At 35.0% G+C, this 17,930-nt stretch overlaps 1 protein-coding gene across 4 annotated transcripts in view; it reads right to left on the bottom strand.

The window, feature by feature from the left end:
- LOC129807191 (LIM domain transcription factor LMO4) overlaps window positions 1-17,930 on the bottom strand; it is a 304,468-nt gene that overhangs the window by 162,996 nt on the left and 123,542 nt on the right. For 2 of the 4 annotated variants that reach the window (XM_055856288.1, XM_055856285.1), the window contains exon 1: window positions 14,270-16,358. The exons of the other annotated variants lie outside the window; for them this stretch is intronic. The gene's annotated coding sequence lies outside the window, so the exon portion shown is untranslated. Of the gene's footprint in view, window positions 1-14,269; window positions 16,359-17,930 lie in introns of those variants that run through there. 4 annotated transcript variants of the gene reach the window in all.

Raw genomic sequence — 17,930 nt, 5'->3', positions numbered from 1 at the left:
GCCAAATTTCGGCATAGTTGCAAATAAGCATCGAAGTCCTAAGTTTCAATTGCTATGTTTTTAATACATATTGAAATTTCTTGTTACTTCCTTTTCGGGAGGGTTGTATGGAACCTTGAAAACTAGTTTATCATCTTTGTTTTCTTCAAATTACTTCCAAAAATATTGAAAAATTAATAAAAATATAGACATTGCTTTGGGTAGTATTCCGGCCACTTTGAGGGTAATACCGGTCACCTTGTTTTTGACCACTTTTTGTGAAGCAACTGATAGGAAATTCCAAAACGTCATACGGAATGAGTTTAAAAATATTTACTTTAATACGTTTATATAACCCATAAGCCATCAGATCTTCCTTGTAATTTGTCCTGAAGACCTGAAGAGTTTATCTTGTCATCCCAAATTTACTCGCAGACCCCATAGCAGTTTGCCCTTCCTGAACTCTTCCAAGGCCTATTCTACATCATCTTTTTCATAGAGGCGATGTTTTTATTTCTATGGACATTTTAGAACTCAGAAATTAAAAAAAAAAAAATAATTGAGAAATTTAGGAAAGCAAAAAGATGTTGCCGGAATAGGCAACATTACATCATAGGTGAGACGCTCACAAAGTACCTACTTTTTTACGCGAAATACAGGATCCAGCTGGAAAATTTCACCAGAAATTTAAAGAATGATTCACTTTTAACCCTTTAAGGACGATTGGAACACCGGTGTCCCATAAAGAAAATATTTTTTCCTGACTACCTAAAGTTATTTTTTTCTTATGTTTGTACATAATTGTAAAGTAGAAGGATGAAGGAATCTAGAATATTTTTTGCAAGTCTCAAGCTATTTGCTATGTAGTAAATATTTAAGTTAAAAAAATGGCGAATTTTTAAATTCTGAAATTCATAATTGATTTTATTTATTTTTTATACTTCTAATTTTTTTTAAGCAAAACCCTTTTGGCAATAAAAACTACAATACTCATACGTAATATTTTTCGTTAAAGAGAAAAATATTATTCATTGGTATTGTCAGAAAAATTGTTTAAATTTGTGAGCTATTTTCTTGGCTATTTTTGTCCTTATTGTTCATAGAGGCACAAAATATATCGAATAAGATTCTGTTGAACTTTCCAAGGTTATATCTAAGACTTATCATTGAATATTTTTCCCTTAATTTTTATTGTTGATTTTCAGTCCGTGAAAAGTGTCTTGTCGTTACAAGGTTAACGTAAACAGGAAGAATCTCTAATGAAAACTAATCAATTTCATGAAAAACATCGAAGGAAAACCCTCTGAACTTCACCACAAATACCAAGGCTGCTAGAAACACAAGCGATCTGTCACACTTTTTGTACGACTCTTTCCACACTGAGTTTCTACAACACAATTTAAATTCAAATTATACCTAAAATTTAACGCTCTTTGTATTAATACATCCTAAAATGAATAAATTTTTAAAAAGCAAAATAAATTAATTGACTACTCGAAGATTAAATCCATAATTGTAATTTATTTTATTGCTTGGCCGAAATTACACTCAAACTGGCCGAATTATAAAGCTGGCCGAAATTTGGCACACTTACCATAAGTACCCATAAAACAAATTTTGTTAAAATTCGAGTTGTTGGAATCTTATTCTAAACCGTCGAAATTTGAATAGATGAACTGTATCAACTGTATCATTAATCTTTAAGTCAGAATTTCACATTTTTTTGTCACTTAATATTAAACTCAAATTTTTAAGCATTCTTCTCAAAATTAACGGATTTAGGGTAAGTGTGCCAATTCCGGCCAGCTTACAATTTCGGCCACCTTTTTTGTTCCTCGAATTTCGATGAATTTTTAGTTTTTGCATACTCTTGAGATTGTACAATGCAAAAAATTAACAAAAAAATGTCGCTTCGACGAGCAAGATGATCTGAAAAAGACATTGAAGGAATTATGGAAGGGCAAGGAACTATAAGAATAAAGGTGGCCGAAACAGGCCACCAATTCTATGTCTACATTTTTATTCATTTTAAAATGTATTTAGAATAATCTTAGAGAAAATAAAGATGATAAACTGTCTGCAAGGTTCCAAGCAACATTCCTTATAAAAGAGTATCAAAAATATTCAATTTTTATTAAAAATATTACTCCCTCCGTTCCGAAATAAGTCATACGTTTCGGAAAAATTGGGATTAAGGGAAAGTTTGTTGGTAAATGTTTTGTGTTTCAACAATTATCTCTTGTAAAGAACTATTGTTAATGTTCAGCACTAAAATTGGGGTACAGTCTTCATGCACTGAGAAGAAAAAGAGGGTGCGATTAACTTTTTTTCCTCATAACTTTAACACTTTTTAGGTGTAAAAATATATCAACATTTTTTAATGTTAATTTTACACCTTTTTAAGGGTAAAATTAACATGAAAAAGGTAATCTTAACCCCTAATACACCTAAAAAGGGTAATATTTACACCGATTTCGGATCAATACTGCAGGGTAAAATTAACATTTCCGGAATGTTATTTTAACTTTTTCGGATTTCTCTCAGTGTGGTAAGTTGAGGAACGAATGTCTTAAAAATGTCTTATTTTTGGCGTTTTATTTTCAATCTAAAATAGTTGCAGAATGGTGAGAGATGCAGACTTGGGACCTTTGGGGGACCCCCCAATAAGTTGACCCTGGGACCATTAATATGTCCTTTATTTTGCCCCCACCCCTCCCCTTCCCCTCCAAAATCATGTTTTTTGGGATTGCTCGAAAACACGTCATGCGATTTTTTTCTTCAATTCTGGATATGCTTTAGAGAAACATATAAATGACCCCAGGGTCAACTTATGGGGGATCCGCCGAAGGTCCCAAGTCCCTATCTCTAACTATTTAGCACCCAGATATTCGACAACATAAAAAAGGATGTGTTTTTTATTGCTCATTCTGCAAAATTTGAGCAATAAAAAATGTCATATCGGTAATAACTGTTGAGTTCTACTTGTACATACTAAAAATTTAGAAAAAATTCTAGCCTGTAATGTTAATCACAGTCCATTTTTTAGTAATTAACTATCTACCGGAGCTCTTTGAAAAAAACGCGAAAAATGGACAACTTCAACATATTGATTCCTCAACTTACCATCGTCGTAAGATCTCCATATTACCCCTGAACATGGAGGATAGTTCATACACAATATATTTGCACATAACAAAAACATTCTCTGAAACCATTCCTTAATCCCTAATTTTTCGCCAAACGTACGACTTATTTCGGAACGGAGGGAGTACATTTCAAACTTGAGACTTTGTCGCTTGCATGCAACTATACCGAAATTTGCCACACTTGCCCTTACTAAATCCTTAAAAAAAAAGCATCCCAAAATGTTTCTTCTCTATAATAGGGAAGAGAATCATTTAATTTCTTATTCAATTCTTTGTTTACTCCTCCTGTGCTTCTTTATTCTGGACTTTGTGGTTGCACTTTCCTGTGAATTTTTATTGCTGTGTATTTTGGTGTTCTGAATGATTTTCACATTTTCTTCCCTTCATTTCAAAATCACTGTATTTGTGAATTTAAACCACCAGACACCACGTCATTCTTGGTCTGTTGCTCGTCTTTCTTATTTCATTTTTTGCTTCCCGTCCAAAAAAAAATAACAATCGTCAGTGATTGTGAATATATGTGCGAAAGTTTTGAAGAAAATTCTCGCGTTTTATGGCTATTTCTGTATTGACCCTGTCCTCGTCAATTCCCCACTCTTTTCGAGCATAATTTTTGTGGGATGTGGTGTACTTAGTGGCACTTGGTTCTCTTTCCTTGGGTATGCTTGCTCAATCAATCGCGCGACCCTATGTTGTGCCGGTTTGTGCCAGAAGATGTGAAATCTATGAATAGGAATTGCGAATTTGCTGCCCAATGATGTCGCGCTTTGGAAAATTTCTCGCATTCTCAAATGGCACAATTGGTGAATGTGTGAAATGCCATTGTTTAGTATCTTTCGTCACGGTTGAAAGTTGAAAGGCAATTGTTTCTCACAAACTATTCAAAATTTTTGATAGACCAATTCCGTGGTCTGCTGAATTTTTCACTCAAATGTCCCCTATCCGGACCAAAGAAATAAAAAAAAAGAATCCCGAAACCAACTTTTCCCAATCACACTTTAGAAAATGTGAAATTCTATGGGTGGGATCTTGGGTATTTCATCTTGTGGACACATCGTCCAGCCCAAAAATAGATCTTCATCTCGTCACGAAATTCAAACTTCCCAAACAAAACTCGAAAATCACTGGGTGTATTGTACAGATGGATCCATCACTGAACAAATAAATAAGACTCTCAAAATAATCTTGAGTATAGAAGATAAAAAAAAAATCTTATAGAATGAAGGAACCAGCAAAAGAGCAAAATCTTTTGCTGATGAAGGAAGAGAAGAGAGACAACCAGGCAACATGCAAAATGTGTCAACATTGATAAATTCTAAATTTCTAAATCCCTCCCAAAAACACTCATTTTGGTCGTGATAGAGACATATGCGCATTGTTTACACTTATTTTCCTTTTCTTTTTTGTGAAAAATACATTAGGTATGATCTATGTATGGTTTCACATACAAAAAATAGGATTATAATTTAATTTAATTTAAAAATAAAATTTAAAAATTAAAGCATAGGGGAAAGTACTCTCCCTTCGAACGTTCATGCCTTCGAATAATGTGAATTTTCTTTTATTTTTCCCAAGAGACTTACATATTTCTATTAAACAATGGTTAGCTTATCGTCAATTATTGAAAATTACGTGCTTTATGTAGGGGAATGTAGGCATGGTTCGCACAGAGTGAACCTTCAAACTATGCGAATTTTCTCTTTGTTTATAAAGAGCGGACCTACCATTTCTCATCTCGTTTCATAAGCATTATAATGATCTGATAATGATGGCTAAGAAATGACGAACTTTTGATAAAAAATTGATAGTTTGATTAGTTAGTTTTTGATTGAAAATTGATAGTAAGCTTACTGATATTTATTAGAAATGTGTAAGTCCCTTAGGAAAAATAAACGAAAATTCACATTATTTGAAGGCATGAACGTTCGAAGGGAGAGTACTTTCCCCTATATACTGAAAGCCTAAAAAATGATGCACCATTGAAATTATTGAAAATTTCAAAACTATGGAAAAATGCTCATACTTTGCATGATCCCAAACTTCATAATAACTAAATTTTTCCCATTTTTTCTAAGAATGTGACTCATCACACCCTTATTTTAAAAATCTTAGGTTTTCCTATTTTTAAAATATATAGCGGAGTCATATTTATTCAAAAACATAGGAAAAATTTAGTCATTATGAAGCTTGGGACCGTACAAAGGATGGGTGCTTTCCCCTACTAAATTTTTCAATTGTAAAATTAAATTGCAGTGCAATTTAATATATTTGTAGGGTAAGTGTGCCAAATTTCGGCATAGTTGCATGCACGCGCTAAAGTCTCAAGTTTGAAATGCAATATTTTTAATGCAAATTGATTTTTTTGTTACTTTTTTTGTAAGGAGTGTTGCTTGGAACCTTGTAGACAGTTTATCGTCTTTATTTTCTCTAAAATCATTCTTAATATATTTTAAAATAAAAAAAATATAGGCAAATCATTGATGGCCTATTCCGACCACCTTCATTCTCATAGTTCCTTGCCTTTCCGGAATTCTTCAAATGTCTTTTTCAGATCATCTTGTTCGTCGAAGCGACATTTTTTTGTTATTCTTTTCCATTGTATAATCTCTAAAGTATGCAAAAACTAAAAATTCATGGACATTCGAGGAATAAAAAAGGCGGCCGGAATTGCAAGCTGGCCGGAATTTGGCACACTTACCCTATTTAATTTTTCTTTTTAATATTCAATATTTTTACAATTTCTTTCTCTTCCAGAGATCATTTCAACAATAGTTTTTGAGTAGCCTATTACAAATACTTTAATTATACTTAATAAAAAAGAGTATTGCTACACTAAAATAGTTTTAAATTTTAAAATTTTAATTACGTTCACTACAAACACAATAATACTATGAAATTTAAGAATATAAGAAGTAATAAATAATTATGCATAGCGTTCCATAAAGGGACTAGGTCTTCTCGCAATCGAGTTTTACAGTCTATGCAATATTTTTATATTTTTCTGTACGGGATGTCAATCTTACAAAAGATCTATTCAAATGTTTTAATTCTATAACACTGGTAAAAAGGATCAAATTGATCCAAATTTGATCCTTTTGCAAAGAATGGATCAAATTCATTCAATCTTCTACTTTACAATTTCGTACAAACATAAGAAAAAAATAACTTTAGGTAGTCAGGAAAAATTATTTTCTTTATGGGACACCGGAGTTCCAATCGTCCTTAATGGGTTAAAAAAATATGTCCTAGCCTGATACTTTAACAATCAAAATCATTAAATAATAATTTCAGGAACTATATAAAGCTACAATTTAACTTTATTGTCTTATCCTGTAGAGAAATTAATTAATAATATACGGCCAAGTAGTTATAAAATGTAAATTAAAACACATGAAACACACAAATCGACTGGACTTCAATAAAATTGCAAGATCTGCAATATATATTTGAAAGACTGGCAATCGCCTGAATGCTTTGCACATCACCTAAACCCATGTTCTTTCACTTCATCATTAGTCCAAACATTTTACTATCTCTCACCCTCATACCCTCCCAGCTAGTTGATGAGAACTTTTGAAGGAATTACAAATGAAATTAGTGTAGAATTATACGGTACAAGCGCGAGGTAATTAAATTCACAAATTTTAATTAAACTTGGGTTTTTGAAGGAGGCAAATCATAAAAGTTCATTTATATGTTGGGTGTTTTTTTTTCTTCATTTGTATATGTATTTCTTATTTTGGCGTACGAGCCAAAAGAACGATATCGTCCTGCTGTTCCAAATTAGAATTCCTTTTTTTTTCTCTTCATCCTTATGGTAGATACATAGTGAAGTATATTGAGAGTCATAAATAAATTACAGTTTGCGTGCAGACTTCAACTATCGCGCTACCCTCGTTTTATTGAGTGGGTACAATATAAAAGCAAGCAATAGTTGCTCGTACAATAAGTATAGTATCGAGGCACATATAAATTTCTCACCAATCGATGCCACACTAACTTAATTTAATTTTCTTGTAATAATATATTCCCGAAGGTGGGTTCTTTTTCACTCCTCTGGAGTTGCAAATGCTGCCACCGCAATCCCTTCATTACCAGAACATTTTCATCGATAATTGCTTTGCTCACGGCACGTCGGACAATCACTGTTGCAAGAACGTATACCGAAAGAGCATTTTTGGCTGATGGAGGGGACAAGTGGCATAATTGCCCAAAGAGCCAAAAATCTATGTTATGTATACGGACAAGGAATAAACACAAGAAAAAAAACAGATGGAATAATTTCTGGTTGAAATTTCATGGGAATCAAATTTCCAAGGCGGATATTCAGATAGATTTGAAGCAAACTGAAATTTCACTACAGCTTTTTTTTCCTTCAACGATGCGATCGCGATCTATAAATATATTTTAAATGCTCACAATAAAACGAACAGAAACATTTATTTAGTAGAGTCAAATGTAGTTAAATCCTAACAAAATTTCAACGTTTAATCCAATGCTTTATGGCGAGAACACAAAATATAAATTCTGCGATGGGCACACTAAAACGTTACTACTATTTACTTCCAATGACTGGAAATTATGTCAAATTGAGCATCCAGTATAAACAAACCTACATGCAGGGCGAAGGCTATCAAATTTGTATCCGAGCATTATAAGGCAGTTTCAGGCATGAATTCTATTTTTTTTCTTAATGAAACCATGCAAAAGGGTGGACCTTATAGGTAAAGGACTAAATAATATAATAATATTAATAATAAAGATTTGGTTTTTTCTATTTGACTTTGAAATTTTTGTACGTAGAGACAATATACTAAAGTAAAACTTAGTAATAAGGGAGACTAGGGTAGATTAGCCTAGAATAGAATTAGACAGTACGATGTGTAGTTTGATTTTAAAGGAATATTGAGTAAACTACTATTTATTCAGAGTAATTACCTCTCTATCTATTCATTGAAATATTTATATCTGTCTCATTCAAAAATATTTTTGTCACAAATTATCTGCCCCAATCTCCCCTATCATGTCACTTATGATTGATTTCCAGCCCAATATTACAAGAATTCATGAAATTTATTTATTTGTAATTTGTAAGCCGATCACAACTAAAAACAGTATGTATAAAAGTGCACCCAATGCGGTAAAAAAACATATAATATCAGGAAAGTTTTTGAGAAATAAAAATAAGCACTAATTTACCTAATCTTATTTATTTGGAATATTATAATGAAGATAATTTACTTCAAGGAGTATTTCTAAAACGACATGGACGGCAAAAACATTATTTAGAAAAATAAAAAATATTTTACTAAAATTTTTACAAATACGCAAATATATGTTTTATCATAAATTTCTCATTAATTGCATGAATTCAATATTTTAATAAAGTGCTAAGTGAAGAGAGTTTTGCATACCTAAAACTTATCAAAACATAAAAAGTACACAAAATAGTTTAAAAGCCATATAGTAAAACAGATTAAAAATATATTTAACAATTTAGAATCCTCAAAATATCTTTAAAAAAAAACTGTTTTTTGTCTTTACTTGTCTTTTACAGTTTGTAAACGCTTAAACATTTTAACACAATCATCTTTATTTTCAAAGTTTTTAAAAAAAAATTTATTTAATATCTTTTAATTTAAAAAATCCTATCTTATGACTTTTTTAATTCAGAAAACTTAAGTAAAAGAAATATAAATATCTCATTTCTGAACCTAAAACTGTCTGCCTTATGTACAATCCTTGTAATTTAAAAAAGATTGTTTAACTCATCTCACAATTTATCCAGGGCCAGATATTTTACTATTACGATTATATCACTATGAAACTATTGATACCATTGACACTATGTCGCCACAATAGGTATATTGATTCACTGAGAACAAAAAGAGGGTGCGATTAACTTTTTTCCTAATAACTTTAACATTTTTAGTTGTAAAAATATATCAACATTTTTTAATGTTAATTTTACACCTTTTTAAGGGTAAAATTAACAAAAAAAAGGGTAACTTTAACCCCCAATACACCTAAAAAGGGTAATATTTACACCTATTTTGGATCAATACTGCACGGTAAAATTAACATTTCCGAAATGTCATTTTTACTTTTTCGAATTTCTCTCAGTGTTTGACTGAATTTGTCGTTTACAGCTACCATGTAACTTCTTAATTATTTCCGAATTAATACAAAATGTATATATTTCAAATGACTATAATCATAAGTGCACACCGAGAAGAATACATTGGTAAAAGTTCTACTTCTTAAAAAAATCAGATACGATGTAGTTATGACAAATGCCATCAGAGGATGATTTAGCCACTGCTTTTAATAAACTCTTCTTTTATTTTAAGCACTTAATTATGGTTTTTCCGATTCGGATATGGTAGATCAGATCGGTGAAGGTCATTCGTAAGTGCACTAGAAATATAAAACCTTACGAACAGCAGGGGGACAATGCCATCCGTATCTACGGTAATAGAGAAAAAAATAATGGAAAGAATTACGTCGCATAATAAATCAATTGCTGAACTAAAGCTAGAAGCATTATAGTCAGGCCATGTAACTGCGATGATTGCAAAACTCGGTTGCCGCGACCGATTCAACTCCGATAAATCCACTTAAAATATAATTTATATTTTTATTTCCATAATTAATCACTGCAATAACATAATATAACTATTCTACTTTAAGAAAAACCAGATATTATATTTTTATCGGTATAATAAGTGGATGAAACAAATATTTTTTAAACTCGGGTCAGCTGGGTTGTGCACTAAAAATTTCATTTCCGAGAAAATTTTGCTGTTGACAGCTCGTCGCTGGAAATCATTTAGTGGTTTTTCTTTATTATGAAATATTATTTTCAATTAAAATTATTAATAAAAATGAAGCTCAGTTATTGATCTACAAGGTGAGTAAGAGTATGTTAATGATATATTAATAATTCATAGATAAATAAGTGAATTTGTGAATTTGTGAAATTTCGACCCAAGTCGGATGCTGTGAATATCAATGTTTTGGTTCAGAAATTGCATTGTTCAGGACCCTTTTTCTGTTTCAGATACCGAAGGAAATAAAAGAAAAGGACCCATAAGGACAGACCCTGACAGGTCATGATGTAAAAACGAAGAATAAGAAGAAGAGATTGTCGATACATCTACAAAATACCGTAGATGCGGGTCACTTTGTCCTCCGTGGGTGACTTTGACCCCCTACTGTTCGTAAGCTTTGCTTTAATTCTAGCACTTTATGATGGTCTTTACGGATTCGATTCACCATGTCTAATCGGTGAGGACCATTCTTAAACATTAGAATTAAAGAAAAGCTTACGAACAGTAGGAAGTGAAAACCACCCACGGAGGCCAAAGTCACCCGCATATAAGGTACGATAATATAAAGCCTTGTGTTAGAGTCTTATGATTTCGTAGAACGGAAGTACTATATGACTGTGATAATGTCAATATATTTCTACTATTATTACACCGAAAACTTACAATATTCTAAATAATTTAACATTTCAAATAAAAAATAATAATTTTTGAGCGACTTAATCTCTTCTATACTGTAACAAACTTAAGGATTGTATCTTAATTAACTATAATCTCTTTAATCTTTATTAAGTCTCAGCGGTCCCAGTGATAAAAGACAAAGTATAACTTGTAATTGTCTAACTGACAATGTAAGTTGTCTCCTTGTTCTAACACTCCCATAGTATAAGATACATCCAGACCTCTAACCGTGGATATTTTACGAATGATTGCATCGCTAAGAGCAAACCCTTGAGCCATGTGAAATTTTCCCACAGAGCAGCAATACCCAGCAGACGCCCTGCACCGCTTTATTTCGTGCATCTATGAGTGTACGAGTTCGCTTTACGCTCTGATAGGAATTTATAGGTGTAAATAAATATTATTAAATACATAATTTAGAGTAAAATTTATCGGTTCTTATCTGGCTGAGTCCAATAGTGTGCCGAACGGCGATATCTCTATCATGAGCTGGGGGGTAACAGACTCAAACCTCGGCTGGGTTCTTGTTTGCATTTTATTATTGCGCTCAACACCAAATCTGAAATGCGGCTCCGGTATCGCGGCGAGACATTGCCGGCTCGCGGCAAGCAGGGGGTAAATATTCGTATCGAGGGGCTGTTCATTCTAATTTCAGTGTGATAATAGAGTAAACATATTTTTTCACGTTAAATATAACATGTGAAAATTTAATTACGTAGAGTTTTTTTTTAATGTTTTTTGTAAACTATGGAAGGGGATATGGGATTTTCCTACGAAGGCGCTATATTTGTTATTTGTAATGCTAGAAATCGGGTAAAAAATAGTGTTATGCTTGTAGATTCGGAGCTGTCAAAAAAGGCAACGATGGATTTTATGTGGGTTTAAGGTATACTATCTAACTTTTCGCAAGTATCTACCTGAATACGGCACAACAATATTTTAGGGTTTCAATGTACTCTCTAATAAAGCAACACTACAGTGAACTTCGAACTAATCTTGTTAGGTTACGGCCGGTACAGAAATGAGGATTAACCTAGAGATGACTTATATTCAAGACAGACTTACAACTTAAACCGAGAGACGGTTTAGTGAGAAACTGATGGAAATGTAGTTTAATCATTATTTTTGTTATAATTACGCTAAACCGTCTCTTGACTTAAGCCGTAGGGGCCGTAGGTATGTTCTGCACATTAGCGTACTTAATCACAATGAGGATTAAACTATATTCTTATTAATTATCCACTAAGTTAATTCTCAGCTTAAGAGGTAAGTGTGTCTTTTGGCTTAGAAAACGTTAGGGGAAAGTGGGGCACCTTTGGAATTGGGATTTTTACCTATTTTTAAATAAAATTCAGCACTATTGTGATATAATTTAGCTTCTCAATCTGTTTCTGCGGCTAAATTATATCACGATAAGGCTCAATTTTATTTAAAAATAGGTAGAAAAAATCCCAATTTCAAAGGTGCCCCACTTCCCCCTACTTAATATAAAACTTAAGTAGTACTGCTGATCGTCAGTAAGTGCACCTGAAGTTACAACTACTTTACAATTAACTTCACAAGAGTTTTACTTAGGACAAAAGTGGTTTGCGTTGACTAAAATAGAGCCTGATTAAACATTTTTATTCAAGTCCTTTCTTAGTCTGGTTCTACTAAAAAGTTAGTTGAGACTATTTGATTTACAAAAACCTATTAATTTTCAATCCATCCAAATTAAATTAATTCCTTACCGGATTCCTTAACTTTTAGCAAATAGTCTTACCGTAGATACGGATGACTTTGTGCCTATGTTTTTCGCAAGCTTCTTTTAAATTCTAGGATTAAGAATACTCCAGTGACCATGAGGGTACTTAAGAAAAATCTAAAGATCATCGTTAAGTGGTAGAATTAATGAGAAGCTTACGAAAAGGGGGACTACATAGTCACGCCCTGAGTGTAAAGTCACCTGTATCTATGGTACTCATGCTTTAAGAGTAATAAATGTAAATAGGGGAAACTGGGGAACCACCAAACACGGGATAGCACCAAACACTAATTTTCATTTCAAAAGTTCTTCGTCTATCTCTACCATTTCTTTAGGGGACAAGCATCCCTATAATTCCTAAATATTTCTATAGGCTTTGTCATCAGAAGTCGAATATCTGATTAAAAAAATCAGTGTTTGGTTCTACCCCGTGTTTGGTGGTGCCCCAGTGTCCCATAGATCATTCTCGAATAAATTATTGTTTGGTTTACGTCCTTACTTCAAGAGTAACGGAGACACGGGTGACTTTGTCCTACGTGAGTGACTGTTCGCAAGCTTTTCTTTAATTTTAGCACTTAATGACGGTCTTTACCGATCCGATCTACTATGTCTGATCGGCAATAACGTTCTCAAATGATAGAATTAAAGAAAAGTTTACGAACAGTAGGGGGTCAAAGTCATCCGGGGTTGACAAAGTCGCCCGCATCTACGGTATACCATTAAATGCGTGTTGTGTTAAGTGATACAGCGCTTGCGCTACTGTGCAATTGTCCTGGGTTCGACTCCCTTTTATGTACCCAAAAATTCTCTGTAATGCAGGTAAGTCTTTCGTGCTAGAAGGCCGGGTTTCTCTATGGGATGTAATGCTGGTTTGAAAATACGATGTATTTTCTGATCAAATTGTTCAACCACGTTGCTATTCGAAATGTGACCACGAATGATAAAACAAGTAGCCCCTCGATTTGAACGGACTATAACTGTATATCCGCGAGGGTTGAAAGTGTGAGATAAGGTTCCGGATTCTGGCTGAGTGTATCACTGAGCTTGAATCCTGATGAGTACACCGGATGGGTGTCCCATCCTTTTTTTTTTCTAGTGGTGATGTGGACCAACCCGGCGGGTGACCAAATATCCTCCCCAATACACCTCTGGTCGTCCAACACAGTGCACCATCGTGCAGAGCAACTCAGCAGCGGTGTACATAAATCACAAGGCGAGTTTGGGAATATCAGCTCTTTGGCTATATGCTTGTACAATGGCGTGTGTATGGCGCGTACAGTGATTTGGCCGTCGCCCCCGATTTATCGAATATATTGACCGCATGATATTGTGATTAAGCCACCTCTCCACCTCACTTCTCGTCTTGCAGCTGCCGGTTTCTCTGATTTTACTACCCTGCACCAATGTGTGCGTGATTGGTAGCCATGTGTGCGAATGCAGGGCTATCACATTTATATTCTAATTTGAAATCTGTTTGATCATAAATCACCCAACAACGCTTTGCCGCCGGATTGCGATGGGGAGTTGAAGGAATGGGATGGGGTATGGAAGAGGAGGGAAGGGGAGGGGGGGCAAAAGGCCCAGCATAGAGTGAGAAAGAGAATGGCGATATGGGAGAAAACTCGTCCGCGTCCGGTATTCATGCCCCAAACCGCCAACAATTCCGCCACTATAATTGGCCTCTTGATTGCGCGCCACACCGTTTCTCTGCCGCATTTCTCAGGGAGATTTACGAGCGCGCCACTTCGTCATATTCAATTGTTTATTTGTCCACATATATTTCAATATTCATTTAATTGGGCATCCCCGATTGGGCAGTCTAAGTATCTATGATGACAGATATAAGTGGGATAGCTCCGGTATCTGTGGGATGGTTGTAGAAGAGGACTCACCTTTTTTATGTTGCCCTACTATGTTACTCCAATACTAGGACTCTCACAGATGGACGTCTGGCATTGCCTTACATATGAGATCAATTGAATTATTTAGGTGCTACACTATTCTCTCCTACCACCGCGTCTCGACAATGTGGCACTTCTGTGGTTCTCAATGGATGAAATTCAATTGAACAACTGTGGAATCCCTTTTCCAATTTTCTCTTACTCAAAAGGAATCTTATACGGGAAAATCCATGCAATTTGCACCACATGGAAAGTAGATTGGATACACTTCAACATCACATCACTTTCGTTCCCGAAAAAAAAAATAACTTTCAAGCACTTGGTGTCACTGCATATTTTGATTCTTTGACTTCTCTACCACTTCGTGTGTGAGGGGGAGCAAATCTTAAATCACCAAGCACAAAATCCTCACTATTTTTTTTTGGTTGCTTTTCAAGGGGCCCGGGTACAGTCGCCACAAGTCTGCACCGTTGCTAACTCGTTGTTTGAATATTTGGACTTCAGCACTGCACTGTAGGTTCAAGGACCATTCGAAAAGACGTTTCGGATCGAGGTTGGTGAGGTATTGCCGTGGCAATTGAGGGGTAAACAAACTCGTTGATTGAAACCAATACAGTTGCAAATACCAATTCAGGTATAGCATCTAACGCAGAAATTACCTTTGAAAACCCACCTACAATCGGTAAAACTGTCTCACTTGTGATTTCTTTTTTTTTTTTGTAGGGAAATATTGTATTTTAAGGTAAGAAGGTTAATTAGACATGTGCGGCTCGCGCTCGTACCAGCACACTCTCTGACTCATCAATTGAAACTAAACGAGTGCCGGGAATGAAAGCAAGATCGAACCATGCGGCTGTCACTATACCTTACGCTTTCATACATAAGGCGTCTGGCACAAGATGGTGTGTGTTGTTGTTTTGGGACAAGACCAGAGGTGAGAAAGAGAGAGATGTCTTAGAGTAGGACAGACTTCTTGAGTACAAGCATGTTGTCTTCTTCTTACGCTTAGTCGCCGACGGAGTCTTATGTCAAAAATTGTGATACACACCCTAACTCATCTTACTTACACATCCCAACCAACATGCCTATTCAACAGTGTAGCATCATGCAACTTTTGTGAGTATTAGTGTCTGGTTGCGAACCGAAGTGGAACATCGGGTGAAGTCGTGCAATGGAAGTGAGACAGCCATCTTCCGCAAATTCAAAGTACTACCGATGTAGCCGAGTGAGATAGATATAGAATGTCATACGAGATGAAGCGGTGGTTTTAAACTTCCCAACAATTCCCCTCCTTCGGCTGCACGGCTCGGATAATAATAATTACAGCGAGTAATGTTTATAATCAAGAGAAGAGATACAAGGAGGCAAAAAAAGTGAAACAGATATATGTATATATGTCCCTCACTCCTCACTAACATGATACTGATCTTTTGTCTCAGTCAAACATATACAATTTGGCTTCATTAAAATTGTATGGAGCAATTTTTCTAAAAGGCACACGAAGAAGCTCTCTGGCGCACTTTTTGGCGGTATGAGGGTGGCAACACGCCAAGGTAGGGGTACCACCGGGTAAGGATAATAAGGATAAAATTCGTCACAATAAAAAAAAAATTCCACCCTCCCCCCTTGCCCCTGCATACTTGTAACTGAAACATCGTGATATCATAAAGCATCACACGAGGCGAGAGAGGATGTTTTAATATTTCAAAAATCCACACTTAACATAATGACATGAGGAGCTCGAAGAATCATTAAAATTAATTGGCGCCATTCGGAACGTATACCAAGCAAATGGGTACAATAGGAGAAGGGATTTCTTTTCATGTGTCTCACAGAGCGACTTAAGTCACTGCTGACTCTTTTTTTTTTCTTTCTTTTCCTTCTGTTTTTGCCTCTTTCGCTTATATTATTTTAATTAATTCCATCGATTTAATTAAATTGTGTGCGTGTATGTGTGCCTCAATGCCGTCAGAAGGTGGGTGACTAACCCGATACCACTAGGTACCTCTGCGACGCATGATTCAAACCAATACTTGCAGACAAAGTGAAAATCCCAAGGAGGAGAGACATACCGGGCAACCAGGAGCAGGAGGTGTTCCATTCTGCGTTTCATTATAATGTTAATTTAATTCAAAATTTTGGCCAAAATCGTGACACACTGGGAATTGAGACAATTTATGGCACAGTTTTCCCACATGCACACATTCCACCATCTGGCCCGTTTACACTCACGTCACCACCGTATTGTCCTCCTGCTCTTTTCCTAACTACCATTTGTCTGCAGTGAAATGTGTACTACAATTGGAGATCTCTTCTCGCCTCGTCATCGAGAGGCCTGGTGCAGTACAACAGGAAGACCTCGACTACACTTGCCCCACTGCTCCCTTATTCAGTGCATTTATTTCACGAATTTTCAGAAATCATAGCTTAGTTATTTACCTACATTTGTTTCATTAGATTGAGTATTTGCCAGATGCTACGACTTCCACAGATTGGGTGAAATTCACGTCGAAATTTCGCATTTTGAAATAAATTACCTTTCGCCTTCACTTCACCATGATTCGCCGATCATTTTCTGTTAAACGTTAAAATTTTGACGCAAATTCCTTCCAATAGGGGAAGTGACCAAACTTCGTACAATCCCAAGCTTAATTTAAAAGTTAGTAAAAAGTTTAAAAGTTAGTTAGGTAATATTTTTAATCTGAACTACTAGGGGAAACTGGGGCACCACCAAACACTGCGATTTTTTAATCAGATATTCGACTTCTAAGGACAAGAACTATAGGAATTTATAGGCACTATAGGGATGCTTGTGTACTGAAGAAATTGTTGAAATAGTCCAAGTAGTTAAGAAATAAAAATTAGTGTTTGGTGCTACCCCGTGTTTGGTGGTGCCCCAGTCTCCCCTACATATAATCCTACCAAAATTTCATGTCGTCCGATCGAGCTCAAACTTTGCTAAAACGTGTTTCGCCACTTCCTGATCACGAATATACGGGTGGCTAAGTTACGTTCCATGCCGACCGGCCGTTCTTTGGAGCTTAATATCTCCTAAACTAAAAGAGATATTGAAAATTACAATACCACACTTAAAAAAACACTCTTTTTTTGTTTTCTCAATAGCTCCGCTCCTATGGCATCGAGCAGGACTCAAATTTTATTATGTTATAGCTGGGCCTTAGAGCTTTTAATAAGTTAAGATCCCCAGACTCCCCCTAACCCAAGCTATAAATGTCCAATATAATTTTTTTAAAATGCTCATAACTCCGGTTCTAATTGTCAGAATTAGAAAAGTGAGGGCATTTTGGAAAACTCGTAAAATTCCTGTTCCCCTTCTAACATCTCAAGTTCATAAAACCACTGCTAGGGGCGTTATTACTAAAAAGAAAAATGTTCAATTTTCTAAGTTAAATAACTCAAAAACTTCAGTGTGCATCGGGCTCAAATTTTAGTATGTTGCAGCCGCAGATTATACCTATCAAACAAAAGAATACTTAAGTCGATCGATAACCCCTGACCCAAGCTATAAGAGGTCAAAGTTTGAAAATTGACTGGCATATATTTCCGGTTCTAATTAACATTTTGTCCTAAATTTTGGGTTTTTGGTTTCGTCTTGATGAGCTTTTTCAGATGAAAGTTCAAAACCATAGGT

Source organism: Phlebotomus papatasi, chromosome 3, assembly GCF_024763615.1.
Source record: "Phlebotomus papatasi isolate M1 chromosome 3, Ppap_2.1, whole genome shotgun sequence".
Taxonomy (NCBI): domain Eukaryota; kingdom Metazoa; phylum Arthropoda; class Insecta; order Diptera; family Psychodidae; genus Phlebotomus; species Phlebotomus papatasi.
This window is presented reverse-complemented; position numbering and strand designations above follow the sequence as displayed.